We start from the raw sequence: 15,381 nt of genomic DNA, 5'->3' as shown, positions 1-15,381 counted from the left end.
TGGGCTCCATATTAGAAATGACAAAAGCATTATCACTTTTGATTAAGAAGGAATTGTTAATTAATTTTGGCACGTTGTGCTATTTTATAATGATAATATGAATAGATGAAGAGAATATTGTTAAAATACTTTGCTGTTTTAGTTGCGATTCCATTTATATGCTTCTCATTAACTTCGGCAAACACATTATGATTCTTCAATAGAATTAGTTTAAGCATGTTTCCATGGTGATTTACATCCCGGAGTTAGGCATTTACGTACACGTCATGTGTTGATAACATGAGAAAGCCAGAGTTCTGAAAGAAAACCTATCCACCACTGTCCATTACCCATGAACTGTCGGTATGACTGCAATCCAGAATCGGGGTCGGATGATTAAATGTACTTGCAAAAATGTTGCTTTCGATACTTTCTCTGTAACATGAACGGTTCACATAAATTCACATCGATGAACTATTTTGTCCAACATGTAAAGTTGCAATAGGTTTAAAGAATTCCTCCCTATTAAAATGGTTTACTGTCCTTGTGTTATAGATTTGTTGTTTTCCTGATCGTTACATACCATAATCGCAGCACCCATACGTACGTTCTTGTAACTGTAATTACAGTACTAATACGTACGTTCTCTTTACTGTAATTACAGTACTAATACGTACGTTCTCTTTACTGTAATTACAGTACTCATACGTACGTTCTTGTTACTGTAATTACAGCACCCATACGTACGTTCTGGTTACTGTAATCACAGCACCCATACGTACGTTCTTGTTACTGTAATTACAGCACCCATACGTACGTTCTTGTTACTGTAATTACAGCACTCATACGTACGTTCTTGTTACTGTAATTACAGCACACATACGTACGTTCTTGTTACTGTAATTACAGCACACATACGTACGTTCTTGTTACTGTAATTACAGCACCCATACGTACGTTCTTGTTACTGTAATTACAGCACACATACGTACGTTCTGGTTACTGTAATTACAGCACACATACGTACGTTCTTGTTACTGTAATTACAGTACTATACGTACGTTCTTGTTACTGTAATTACAGTACTAATACGTACGTTCTTGTTACTGTAATTACAGTACTAATACGTACGTTCTTGTTACTGTAAATACAGCACTCATACGTACGTTCTTGTTACTGTAAGTACAGCACCCATACGTACGTTCTGGTTACTGTAATTACAGTACTAATACGTACGTTCTCTTTACTGTAATTACAGTACTAATACGTACGTTCTTGTTACTGTAATTACAGCACCCATACGTACGTTCTGGTTACTGTAATTACAGCACCCATACGTACGTTCTGGTTACTGTAATTACAGCACCCATACGTACGTTCTTGTTACTGTAATTACAGCACCCATACGTACGTTCTGGTTACTGTAATCACAGCACACATACGTACGTTCTGGTTACTGTAATTACAGCACACATACGTACGTTCTTGTTACTGTAATCACAGCACCCATACGTACGTTCTTGTTACTGTAATTACAGCACCCATACGTACGTTCTGGTTACTGTAATTACAGCACCCATACGTACGTTCTGGTTACTGTAATTACAGCACCCATACGTACGTTCTGGTTACTGTAATCACAGCACCCATACGTACGTTCTGGTTACTGTAATCACAGCACACATACGTACGTTCTGGTTACTGTAATCACAGCACACATACGTACGTTCTGGTTACTGTAATTACAGCACCCATACGCACGTTCTGGTTACTGTAATCACAGCACCCATACGTACGTTCTGGTTACTGTAATCACAGCACCCATACGTACGTTCTGGTTACTGTAATCACAGCACACATACGCACGTTCTGGTTACTGTAATCACAGCACCCATACGTACGTTCTGGTTACTGTAATTACAGCACCCATACGCACGTTCTGGTTACTGTAATCACAGCACCCATATGTACGTTCTTGTTACTGTAATTACAGCACCCATATGTACGTTCTTGTTACTGTAATTACAGCACACATACGTACGTTCTTGTTACTGTAATTACAGCACACATACGTACGTTCTTGTTACTGTAATCACAGCACACATACGTACGTTCTTGTTACTGTAATTACAGTACTAATACGTACGTTCTTGTTACTGTAAATACAGCACTCATACGTACGTTCTTGTTACTGTAAGTACAGCACCCATACGTACGTTCTGGTTACTGTAATTACAGTACTAATACGTACGTTCTTGTTACTGTAATTACAGTACTAATACGTACGTTCTTGTTACTGTAATTACAGCACTCATACGTACGTTCTGGTTACTGTAATTACAGCACCCATACGCACGTTCTGGTTACTGTAATTACAGCACCCATACGTACGTTCTGGTTACTGTAATTACAGCACCCATACGCACGTTCTTGGTTACTGTAATAACAGCACACATACGTACGTTCTGGTTACTGTAATCACAGCACACATACGTACGTTCTGGTTACTGTAATCACAGCACACATACGTACGTTCTGGTTACTGTAATTACAGCACTGTATTACAGCACCATACGTACGTTCTGGTTACTGTAATTACAGCACCCATACGTACGTTCTTGTTAGTGTAATCACAGCACACATACGTACGTTCTGATTACTGTAATTACAGCACCCATACGTACGTTCTGGTTACTGTAATCACAGCACCCATACGCACGTTCTGGTTACTGTAATCACAGCACCCATACGTACGTTCTGGTTACTGTAATTACAGCACACATACGTACGTTCTTGTTACTGTAATCACAGCACACATACGTACGTTCTGGTTACTGTAATCACAGCACACATACGTACGTTCTGGTTACTGTAATCACAGCACACATACGTACGTTCTGGTTACTGTAATTACAGCACCCATACGTACGTTCTGGTTACTGTAATCACAGCACCCATACGTACGTTCTTGTTACTGTAATTACAGCACCCATACGTACGTTCTTGTTACTGTAATCACAGCACACATACGTACGTTCTTGTTACTGTAATTACAGCACCCATACGTACGTTCTGGTTACTGTAATCACAGCACCCATACGTACGTTCTGGTTACTGTAATTACAGCACCCATACGCACGTTCTGGTTACTGTAATTACAGCACCCATACGTACGTTCTGGTTACTGTAATCACAGCACCCATACGTACGTTCTGGTTACTGTAATCACAGCACCCATACGTACGTTCTGGTTACTGTAATTACAGCACCCATACGCACGTTCTGGTTACTGTAATCACAGCACCCATACGTACGTTCTGGTTACTGTAATCACAGCACCCATACGTACGTTCTGGTTACTGTAATCACAGCACCCATACGTACGTTCTTGTTACTGTAATTACAGCACCCATACGTACGTTCTTGTTACTGTAATCACAGCACCCATACGTACGTTCTTGTTACTGTAATTACAGCACCCATACGTACGTTCTGGTTACTGTAATCACAGCACCCATACGTACGTTCTTGTTACTGTAATTACAGCACCCATACGCACGTTCTTGTTACTGTAATCACAGCACCCATACGTACGTTCTGGTTACTGTAATTACAGCACCCATACGTACGTTCTGGTTACTGTAATCACAGCACCCATACGTACGTTCTGGTTACTGTAATTACAGCACCCATACGTACGTTCTTGTTACTGTAATCACAGCACACATACGTACGTACTTGTTACTGTAATTACAGCACCCATACGCACGTTCTGGTTACTGTAATCACAGCACCTATACGTACGTTCTTGTTACTGTAATTACAGCACCCATACGCACGTTCTGGTTACTGTAATCACAGCACCCATACGTACGTTCTGGTTACTGTAATTACAGCACCCATACGTACGTTCTGGTTACTGTAATCACAGCACACATACGTACGTTCTGGTTACTGTAATCACAGCACACATACGTACGTTCTGGTTACTGTAATCACAGCACACATACGTACGTTCTGGTTACTGTAATCACAGCACACATACGTACGTTCTGGTTACTGTAATTACAGCACACATACGTACGTTCTGGTTACTGTAATCACAGCACACATACGTACGTTCTGGTTACTGTAATTACAGCACACATACGTACGTTCTGGTTACTGTAATCACAGCACCCATACGCACGTTCTTGTTACTGTAATCACAGCACCCATACGTACGTTCTGGTTACTGTAATTACAGCACCCATACGTACGTTCTGGTTACTGTAAATACAGCACACATACGACGTTCTGGTTACTGTAATTACAGCACTCACAATACGTACGTTCTGGTTACTGTAATCACAGCACACATACGTACGTTCTGGTTACTGTAATCACAGCACACATACGTACGTTCTGGTTACTGTAATCACAGCACACATACGTACGTTCTGGTTACTGTAATCACAGCACACATACGTACGTTCTGGTTACTGTAATCACAGCACACATACGTACGTTCTGGTTACTGTAATCACAGCACACATACGCACGTTCTGGTTACTGTAATCACAGCACCCATACGTACGTTCTTGTTAGTGTAAATCAAAGTATGATGGCGTGTAATTCAAATGCGCGAAAATAAATCACCGCAGAAAGGTTTCAATTATAAAGTCAACATTTTAAACTGTTAATCAATTCATTTGTGAATTCTTTATTTCACTTTTGCTACAAAACACGGGATTGTATTCCCTTTAAGATAGATAAAGTATATTAAGAACGAAACACTTTAAAATTTATCAAATGTAGTCAATTTTGGGTTACAAGGAATCATTTAAGCTTTTTTTTTAGAAAAAAAATGTCATGAAACTGAGATTAGTCTTATCATTTTTTGAATAGCGTAGTCAAACTGATTAAGACGAGGTGCTTCAGCAGAGTTAGCACTCTCTGCTTAAACACCGATATATATCAAACCGATCAAATTGATTAGGGATAGGACACAACCTTGTGAAAACGCATTTTCAAGGTAAAATTAAACTCCGAACATTTCAAAGCTATTTTAAAGAAATATAAGAACTGATCGGTAATGTAAGCTTGATATCGAAGTATAACAACGAGTGTGTAAGGTACATCGGGACAAGCTTCAAAAATATAAAATTTGATATTGTGATATAAGAAGGTAAATCGAGAGTTAAAATGTAACAATGCTTCCAAAATGAATGCCGTTTTCATCCTCTCTAGTCTCTCAATTCAGTCATGAAAGTGTTTCAGGGTTAATGTCATTTACCTCTGTATTGATATTTTATGCCAATTAGAAATTAAGTAGAATTTTAATTGCTAAAACTTACCTTCACCGTCAATACTCACCAACGGTTACAAGACCGATCGTTAGACATTAATCTCGGCCATACACCAGATCTGAGTTATTTATGTAGGGTAGCATATCAAAACTGGTCTCCATGGATTTCACATGTTGACATGCTAACAACTAATTCATTGGCTTTCAGTCTTCCTATTTGCCTTTATCTAGTGCGAGTTCTAGTCTTCGTGACCCCTTGTCTATGGGAAGGCAAACTGTCTATAAATACCGTATTATTTATATTTATTACCGATAGACATGCGGTGGTAAATACAACAGCAGGATGGTACTAAACCGTTCATGTTTTGTAAATGACACGATATAATATCTTGATGAAACATCAGAATTGAATAAAAACGAATCTACACGCATTACTTTTAAAGGGTGTTGATGTTTAAACTATTAGCTTCCTCCGGACCGATTAGCTTATACCAAATCTAAATTCTAACTATATATCGAGTAAATCTCAAATGCCGAATACCGTAAATCATATTTCTTTCGCAGCTACTTAATTTTGCGACCTTCACTTCAAAGCGGTTTCGCAAAGATAAACATTTGCGGATTTGAAAATTGGTTGGAATTAAATTATATGATGAAGATGCGTATTCGCAAGGACAATTTTTCGCGAATGTATACAAGGATCGCAAAATTTGCGTTGGTAAATCGCACGCGAAAGAAAGTTGGTTTATAGTATACTTACAAGAAAGATCCCCAAATATCTCTCTTACAATGAATTCTTATCTCAAAGCCTGACATCCATCCATGCACCAATGGCCTCACAATACAATGATGTCAACCAACAGATTATCGTGACATTTCGTTCTCTGCGATCTAATGTCTCGATTAAGCTAAACACATTTTGAGCAACTGTGCCCAATATGTTTACTTAGAAACAATACGTGTCATACTTGGCACATAATTTGCATTTGTTAAATAATTTCGAGATCGAAAACGCGATATTTTATCTGTAATAATGGTAATTTCCATCAAAACTTCATTGCTTTGGTGTAAAACTAATATTTTGTACATTCTGCTTAATGTCAGTATAGAATTGAAAGAGCTCGATAAAAACACATGCTTCCTCTTAGTTGTGTTTCTCAAACCACCTTTTACACTCTGCTGATATATACAACAAGGCGGAACCGTGATTAGACAACTCATACAACAAGGAACCGATGATTAGACAACTCAGCGAAAGTAACAAGAAACCGGTGATTAGACAACTCAGCGAAAGTACTTGATATTTAGCTTTGTGTTACACTGTAGGGTGTATCGTGTGTCGGCTTCTCACTTGATGATAACCATAGCTGGAGTAGAGGATGACACTTTGTCGTTTTGTAACTGTACAATGTTGGCATTTATCGTGATCTTTATATCGATCAGCACGTAATTACAGGTACAAACAAAGCTTGAAATATACAGAAAATGTAATAATCGAATATATTCTTGTTTTCCTGACTATCAATGATGAGACAACGCGGTGGCCGAGTGGTTAAGATGTCTCGACAAATTACCACAAGCCATCCACCTCTGGGTCGCGAGTTCGAATCCCTTGTGGGGCAGTTGCCAGGTACTGACCGCTGGTCGGTGGTTTTACTCCGGGTACTCCGGCTTTCCTCCACCAACAAACCGGGCACGTCCTTACATGACCCTGGCTGTTAATAGGACGTTAAACTAATAAAAAAAACCTATATCAATGATCTCAGAAACATGAACTGCCTCTGTACGTAGCTAACAAAGAGTAATTGGCCATCGTTGTATTGAGTCCATTTCTGGTCCAGATGAAGATTGTTGAGTCTTCAATGGAGAGATAAAATGTGATTTAAAGTGTATGTATCAACCTCTGGGATTGCCCAACACTGCTACTAGTAAGATTTGCTTTATTAAAAGCTTCCACAACACGTGTTCTAAGATTTTATTCAAATCAAACGAACTCTCGTGTTGTATGATAATTGAATAATCAAACTATTATAAAGTATTTCGTTTCTCTCCTACTTCACCTTTCCTCTTGGTATACCATATATAGATTTATAGCCGTGATGCACCACAATACCACGCGGTGCAGCTAGAACTGCTTAGCTCTGCTGAAAGTAACTTAATTACGTTGACAGGTGTTTACGTCTTCGCCTCCGTTGTCCTATCTTATTGCCTACATACGTCCTACAAGGTCAGGAGTGGGTTTGTTGGTGGAGAAAGCGGAGTACCGAGAAAAACCACGGCAACGGTCAGTACCTGGCAACTGCCCACATGGTTATTAAATAAATAAGAGGTTATTAAATAAAGTACTTTATCCCTGTTAGTTGTGGTTGGTTAATAACGTTTAATGTCCTCTTCATAACTAGGGTCATTTAAGGACGGCCTCCCCAGTGGAAACTGTGGAAGTTGTATAACTTATTACAATTTGAATGACATATTTGGTAACAAATCTTGATAGGTAAGCCGCGATGGTGTTTTACTCTGTATAGTGGCTAAGGCATCCACGGCACCTAAACAGTGGACAATTACCATGTACTAATATTCGGTGGTTTTTTTTTACGATTTCAATAATATTATTTTCTTTGTGTGATATGCTGGGAGAAGTTGTCTCTAAATGACGTTAGCTATTGATTGGGTGTGAAACTAAATGCTTGTTTCTGTATAATATTGAGTGGTTATACGCTAAAATTACAGTCCGACCAAATACCCAGATTCGCTCTATGCCCAATTCAGGTATATTTTATACGGTCATGGATCATTTAAGGATGTGCCAGGTTATTTGTGGAGTAAATTCGAAGTTCTCAATGAAAGTTCTCCGACCTAAGGTCAATACCAGGCAAATACTCCATATTGCCGTAATGTCGGGATATCTCAACCACTCGGCTACTTTGTCGAACATGCAATCTTTGAAATACAAAAACAAACAAAAATCAAAATTTTATGGGTTTTTTTATTATATATTTTTCTTTTCATTTTCTTGTATCAGAAGTAAGTTTCAAATCTGAAACTATCTATGTGCATATTAACATGCACGCCATATAGTTATAAGGTAACAAGTAAACAGCATGGAAAAAACTGGCAAAAATATCACATAACGAAATACATATGGCATTAGTAAACAATAATACATATCACACACCTATGACACTGGACACAAACATTCTGGACCACAATCACTAAGCATGATACGTAATGTTTAGAAAACGGTTCCATTTTTACATGTGAACCATGTTTCATCTACATTCGTTGTAGAAACCGAAATGTTCGACTAACCATTTCTCTGGCTAATAAAAAAAGCATTCCCGCGATTTACGATCAACAATATGAAATGATATATGCATATTGACAAGACAATTTCACATGCGTAGATCTACTCTTTGCAAGATCTTGTTTTGTAAAAAAGAGGTATTTCTCTTCTTAGTGATGTCATTGATGTCACAAATAATGATAAATGAATATATGAAATGTTCCGTATGGTTTTTACAACACATTAATTCAAATCAAAGAAACCATGGTCGCGTCTTCTACTAAATTATCGTCTAGATTTATAGACAACCAGTAGGGGGGATTTTATTCTTCGCAGTAAATGGCTCAATCTATCTAAGGATGATATATAATTAGTCCTTTTGTGCTGAACAAACAGCAAATTTGTACTTTAAAACCCCGAATATCTTTCACTTTCTCACATAGCATAAATAAAACATCATTAGCACTTTGGTGTGACGGAGTCTCTTACTTATTTCATGGCCACCAATTACAGTGAAATATAGGTTTCTTTCCACACGACTGTCAGTAGTGAGTAAAATTAAATGCTTTTGATAGACTACTTCTATATTTCTGTTTATCACATGAATTCAAATCATTTTTTAGAATCTTTATACAATGCTTCCCCGCCAACGTTTCTTTTAATTAGACACTATGGTAGATAATTAGTGTTTGAATTAAATATACTCGGCATCCATATTTTACTTTTTTTTTCGTCATTAAATTTTAAGATGGAAAAGAATCGTTTTTCGGACAAAAAAGTAACAATAAAATCGTAAAATCCTTTGAGTCAGTTTGAGTAATGCCGGTTTTGTTATAGGTCAAGGTAGTAAAACACCATTTGTAGGTTCCTAATCATTATAGACTTTATTAGCACAAATCCGCAGTGATATATGGGGTTATAAATTCGCCTGTGTTCCGGAACCAGGCTGTGCCAGTGTCGGTTCTTTTCTTACATCATGACACAAAAAATTAATGTCGGGAACGAGTTTTATTGTTATCATGTCAGTACCGAGTACAATCAAACACCTCTATAACCCGGAGATCAGGTGAATGTAATTGTAAGCCGCGTTTAGAAAAGAATTTATTTCATTGTATGCTTTAATAATGATAATCAAAAAATCATATCGTGGTGGAAGGAAGTTTGTGTGTTTAACATTGCTAACGGTTTTTAAAAAATATTTCTTTTACTTTTGGCTCGGTAATTTTATCCAAAAATGACAGAGGATTTTATAGAATTTGACATCTCTACATTCCAATACAACTGAACACGCGTAAGGTTTCTTTTTAATAATTACGTTTATTTTGATAGTAGTTTAATCTTCTCTATCTTAAAACTTGCTCATTACCACTAAACAACAATTAATTCCGACAGGCAGTGACATAATTAGGTTCCATAACATTTCTATTTCGTGCTATCAGCGTAAATAACGAAAATATCAAATTGGTGTACAGTTGGACGATGTTGCATTCAAAACATATTTACTACCATTGATGTCAGAAATTCTTCGGCTATCGTCTGCTCATGATATTATATTTATTTTTGACAGGACTATGATATATGTTCGCCTTAACAGGATTGTTGACTCCACGTATTCTGTACTTTATAAAGAGTGGGTCCCCATGTTAGTGAACCTTTAAAGAGTCAATCGTCCAGACAATGTAGATTTTAATCATTTTAATTGGGAAATAACTGGTGAAGTAATGGACTATTAAGTTATTTACTTTTCAGAAGTGTTCAGGTTTCTGCTAAATTTGGCAGTGAATGAAGGTTAACCAAGCAGTTAGAAAAATATTTTCAAAAACACAAAACATTATCATTTTTAAAATAATTCTAATGACTCCAAAGAATTACAATAAGGATACCTCCGTTTAAGGATAATTTGTCATTAATACGTTGCCGATTTGGGTTTGTCTCAAGGTCAAAACTTTCAGACAAAGGTCACTTAGGAATTTCAGTAACAATTATGCGCTTCACAACTTATTGAAAGCGACTGACAGTCTGAACGTCTTCATTATCTAATTAAATCACAATAGACCAAACAGGTGGTGTGATAAAATAGCCACCATTTTTTACGATATAAAGAATCAATATCACCATTATCATAATTACCTTCTTTGAGCAAAATAATCGATATAATATACATGCTGGGTAATTTTGATATATAACTACCTTCGCTCCACTCCCATAAACTGTTGATTAAAATCACATTCTTTGACTAAGCATACCAGACCTTACAACAACGCCGAAATTCATGGACGATTTTACTGGATGAATGTTTTCATTTCATTCAATATTTTGTAAGAGATGTACTTTCACTTTCCTATACAAAACACTATTTGCTGAAATCAACATGATCAAAATTACCATATATGGTACGTTGTTAAAATGTCAATAAATATATAATATACATTGTGGTTTTGAGTGAAGTTGTTGACATAAATTTGACGATGTACATCTTGTATGAAACAATGGTATAAGCCTATCAAACGATGGGTGAATATCAGCAAAGCTTTGTGCGAAAACAGCCTTGCATCAAACTCCAGGGAATCTTTAACTTTGATATAAGCTCTTGATATGAACTTGTACATTATATTTGGTCTCATCATAATTACTGGCCTTGTTATTCTGGGCTCACTGTTATACATTTTCTATGTTTCTAATACCAGTATTCTACTTTCCATAATTTGGTCAAATGTATTTAACAGAAATTCCTGAAGTCAAACCTCAGACCTGAGTGGCATTTTAAATCCTTATTTTTTCTACATATGTATATATCTATAATAACCATTTATACCGTGATCTATCATTGCCATTTTTTTCATGGTCGAAGAACTCTGGTCCATATTAATACTGCTTTAAAATCTTAAAATACACACACAAAAAAACACACATTCATAATGACCTTTGGTCAATTAACACATAACATTTTCTTTGGATAAGATTCTCACATTTACACGCACCATTCTCACATCTCCTCTCATTCTCATATCTCACTCTCACAATTGTTTAACAGCTATACCAGCGGTAACAGTCATTGCTCATTCCTTTGGCACCATTTGTTGGGATTTCACTCAGGATAAAACAGGGACATCCTCAAGAATATCACGACCATCATCAAATTCTGCAAAATACAAAAAGTGAAAACTATAAATTATTTGTGTCTTTTTGTTTGGATTCTTACATTTGATCATAGAATATGTTTACAAATGGCAAACTATCAATTCAGCTCAATTTACATGTGACGTCATTTCATTCACACCATCAGTAAGGATCTAGATCTAGAAGCTCTTTAGTTGTTTCAACAGCATAACAATTAAGCGTAATGATATCACCATCAGGACGACGTTTCCTCTTCTAAATTGTGTCGATACCAAGAAATAATTGATACACGTTTACATTAAAGTGATTATGTTTCCTGAATGACTCATTATTTATTTAGAAAATAGCTTCAGCATATGCATCTTAATGGAATCTCTCTAGGAACACCTTAAAATTCAAAACACATTTAACATGGCTTCTATCTATATAATGACAAAATGCATTCAATTGTTCACGAAGTTAAGAAGTAAACGCAAAGAATGTACCGTAAGTATTTCCAAGGAAAATTGTGTTTATTAGCAGAAAGTCTAATTATTTTGTATCAATGCTTTTACAATTACAGTAGGTTACTGTGAATTTGTTTCTTCTAAGAAAATCAAATTGCTGCGGAAAGCTACCTCTAGAATGAATTTGAATATCTTGTTGGCTAATGCTTCAGTATTTCAGGAACGTAACACTCATTAGAATATGCCAAGCCATGGTGCAAATGCTTATATTGAATTAAAAAAAGTCCAAAGAGTGCAAAATAAAGATCACTGCTTCAATGTACGTAAGAACAAATTTACAGAAAATACAAATTAAATTAATTCAATTTTAGCTCCAGAGGCCAATTTCGCTAATTATTTACTGAAGTTTGCTCTGGGCACCAATTTCACGAACTGGTGTAATTAAACTAGAGTACACTATTTAATTGGACTAAAAATAGAGGTTAGGACTGTAACTTGTGACAGTGACAAATTCTAGGCGAAAGTTCATGTATACGTCTAATCTTTCTTCCAAAATTAATTAACACTAAACATCTCAACTTAACAAACATCAGCATGTCAAAGAAGGAAAGTAATAAAAATTCTTCCAGTACTTCTCCTCGTTCATTTATCTTTTCATTTTTTCCCTTTGGTGTATAGACATGCACTTCCACACGAGGTGTATAGATGATAAATGGTTTACTCTATATAGATGACATATTTACTTTCATTTTACCTATATAAATAATAAGGTTGATATAATTATTGCTGTTTTATGACATATGAATTGTAGTTTCATTTTCCCTTTACAATATATAATTGATGATGCTGCTTTTTGGCATGTGGTGTACTTTCGCTTTACCTACATCAGTGAAGGTCTAGGTGCTTAGTGTAATGGTCGGGATGTGACAATGATAAACGGACTCATTTGACCTACATCATTTCCGGGACATGGTCCAATTAATCTTGGTCGAACGAGGAACTCTGTTCACACAAACATCAGGAATGACTCAACACAAACATACATTTTTTATTTGTTTAAATTTAGTGTAATCCTCAGGTAAATTGTATTCCGTGTACACAAATTCTGTCTAACCTTTCATTGTTCAGGCTTCTGTACAGAAATTTGTACCCTGAAGGTATCACATTTGAAATGCTTAGCAAAAGTAAATACCCATTTTGAAATTTTGAAATTGGTGTAAGTGTACTACCTTAAGAGTTTGTGTACACACTAAGTATATACACACCAATGGGAACAGTATATGTGAAAGTTTCACCTGTTTGAGTTTCTCATTTAGATGTAAATGAGACCACTTTAATACACATACAGAATTGATTTCTAGTCACTTGTTAAATTTCAGAGCAATCTTAGTTATGTCACTATTTGTCCTATTGACAGAAATTTTGAAATAAACTCAACTTGAAATAAAATCTGATTTTTTGTTGTTATTATTTTTTAGTGTAAATTATAGAAAATTACTGCAATAGGTCATGTTAGTATTAAGATTGATAAAAAATAATGGGTAATTTTAATGTCTATTTTCAACATTTAAAACTTTAATGATTGCTGTTTGTAAGTAAAAGAGAGTTCCTCCAATGACTGCCTTTAATTGTGTAGCTATGGTATATACATATACATTCATATTTAATTTAAAGAAATAATTACACCAAAACATTCTCAGCATACATATTCAGTAGAACTTATAGAAATTGTCAGATTTAAAGATGCTCCATCGCCAATAGAGCATAAATGATACTCATCATTTGAACAATAATTGGTGTTAAATCATGTAGATATATGTCTAATTAATACAAAAAATAATATAAAACAATTTATTTTGCCTTTGGTGCATGCGCAATCAGTACTTTATTCCATATAGGATATAGTATCATGGAATTTTTTCGGGATGCAATTAATTGTTTTTTACATATCTAACTTGAAGTAAAATTAGAAGCTCAAACTTTTCCATGGTGGTAACGGTGTAAAGCAATTAACTTTTTAAACTGAAGAAAAATACTTAATCATCTGCTCCTGTATTTGATAGTGAAAAAATACCATTTGTCAGCGGTGGAGCATCTTTAAATGAGAGATAATTTAGAAAATGTATCATCTGAAATCTCGAATCTTGAGATGAATAGAAAATACTTTTACCGAATTGAAAATCAGATTTGAAAAGTTTCAATATGTTATATAACATTTTGCTTTAAAGTGTATTTCTATTTAAACTATTCAGATTAACTTTGGGTGTGTTGTGATAAGGTAATCATACACCCCGCTGATGGAATTTGTGTTTTTTGATCAGAAAAAACAAGTATCATTAAAAATATGAATGAATCAGCAAATTAACAAGATATTTATGTGACAAAATATTTGTATTTAAATGCATGTTTCAGTCTTAACTGTGTGTTTATTCAAAACTGATCTTCAAATTAAGCAAATACAACAACTATCAACTGGAAATACAATTTTAAATATAACATTCAGTATTTAGAGCAGTGGTTGCTTTTTTCAAAAAGAATTTGTGAAATTAAAAAAAAAAATATTTACCATAATTCTAACTAACCTACAATAATTTATTAGTATTTTTGAAATGTGTAACCGGTAAACAATTTTTAAGGTTTTGCAGTTATATTATGAGGAGTTTTAGTCATTAATGAAATGATACAATTACATTTAAATTTCTTTGCTTATATCAATCTCTCTTTTTTAATTTTAGTTTTTAAAGTTAATAATAGATATTGGAGCAAATATCCCTCAGCCTATTTAAGGAGTTTGCCTTTTTTATAGTTTATGAAAAACACCTTTTTAATGTAAATGATCATAAGATGTTGAAAATTAACATTTGTTGAATTTCTTTCCTTAAATCCTTACATTTCTCTGTTAAAGAAATTACAATTGTCTTGAATTTTAACTGCTTTAGGTCTCTTTATCCCTCAGTATAATTTACCTTGATCAAAAGTTGGTGATGTCAGGAAAGGGTATCATTAGAAATACACCATATGTTAAACAGATAAAAACTTCTTCATTCCGTCCCTTTTAGCGACATAAAACCGACTGAAAAGTCTGGATTTAAGTATTAACTGAAGTGAAAATTACAAGATGGAGGACTGATCTTCACACAACATAATTACACACCGCTATCTGAACTGTGTATGGTTTCCGGAAGAATGTCAGATTCGGCCGTTTTTCTGTTTGATAACAGGATGGTCATTTTGTATACGAGAACCTTTATGTTTTTGTATCAAAG

The 15,381-nt window shown here is 35.2% G+C and overlaps 1 protein-coding gene across 4 annotated transcripts in view; it reads right to left on the bottom strand.

Annotated features, from left to right (window-relative positions):
- Positions 1-8,232: 8,232 nt before the first annotated feature.
- The window catches only part of LOC138328127 (protocadherin gamma-A10-like), a 64,079-nt gene continuing 56,930 nt past the window's right edge, over positions 8,233-15,381 (bottom strand). For all 4 annotated transcript variants that reach the window (XM_069274770.1, XM_069274767.1, XM_069274769.1 and 1 more), the window contains exon 6: positions 8,233-11,691. The gene's annotated coding sequence lies outside the window, so the exon portion shown is untranslated. The remainder of the gene's footprint in view (positions 11,692-15,381) is intronic.

The sequence above is a fragment of the Argopecten irradians genome, chromosome 7 (assembly GCF_041381155.1).
Source record: "Argopecten irradians isolate NY chromosome 7, Ai_NY, whole genome shotgun sequence".
NCBI classification, from domain to species: domain Eukaryota; kingdom Metazoa; phylum Mollusca; class Bivalvia; order Pectinida; family Pectinidae; genus Argopecten; species Argopecten irradians.
Note: the sequence above shows the minus strand (reverse complement) of the source record. Positions and strands in the feature narration are given on the sequence as shown.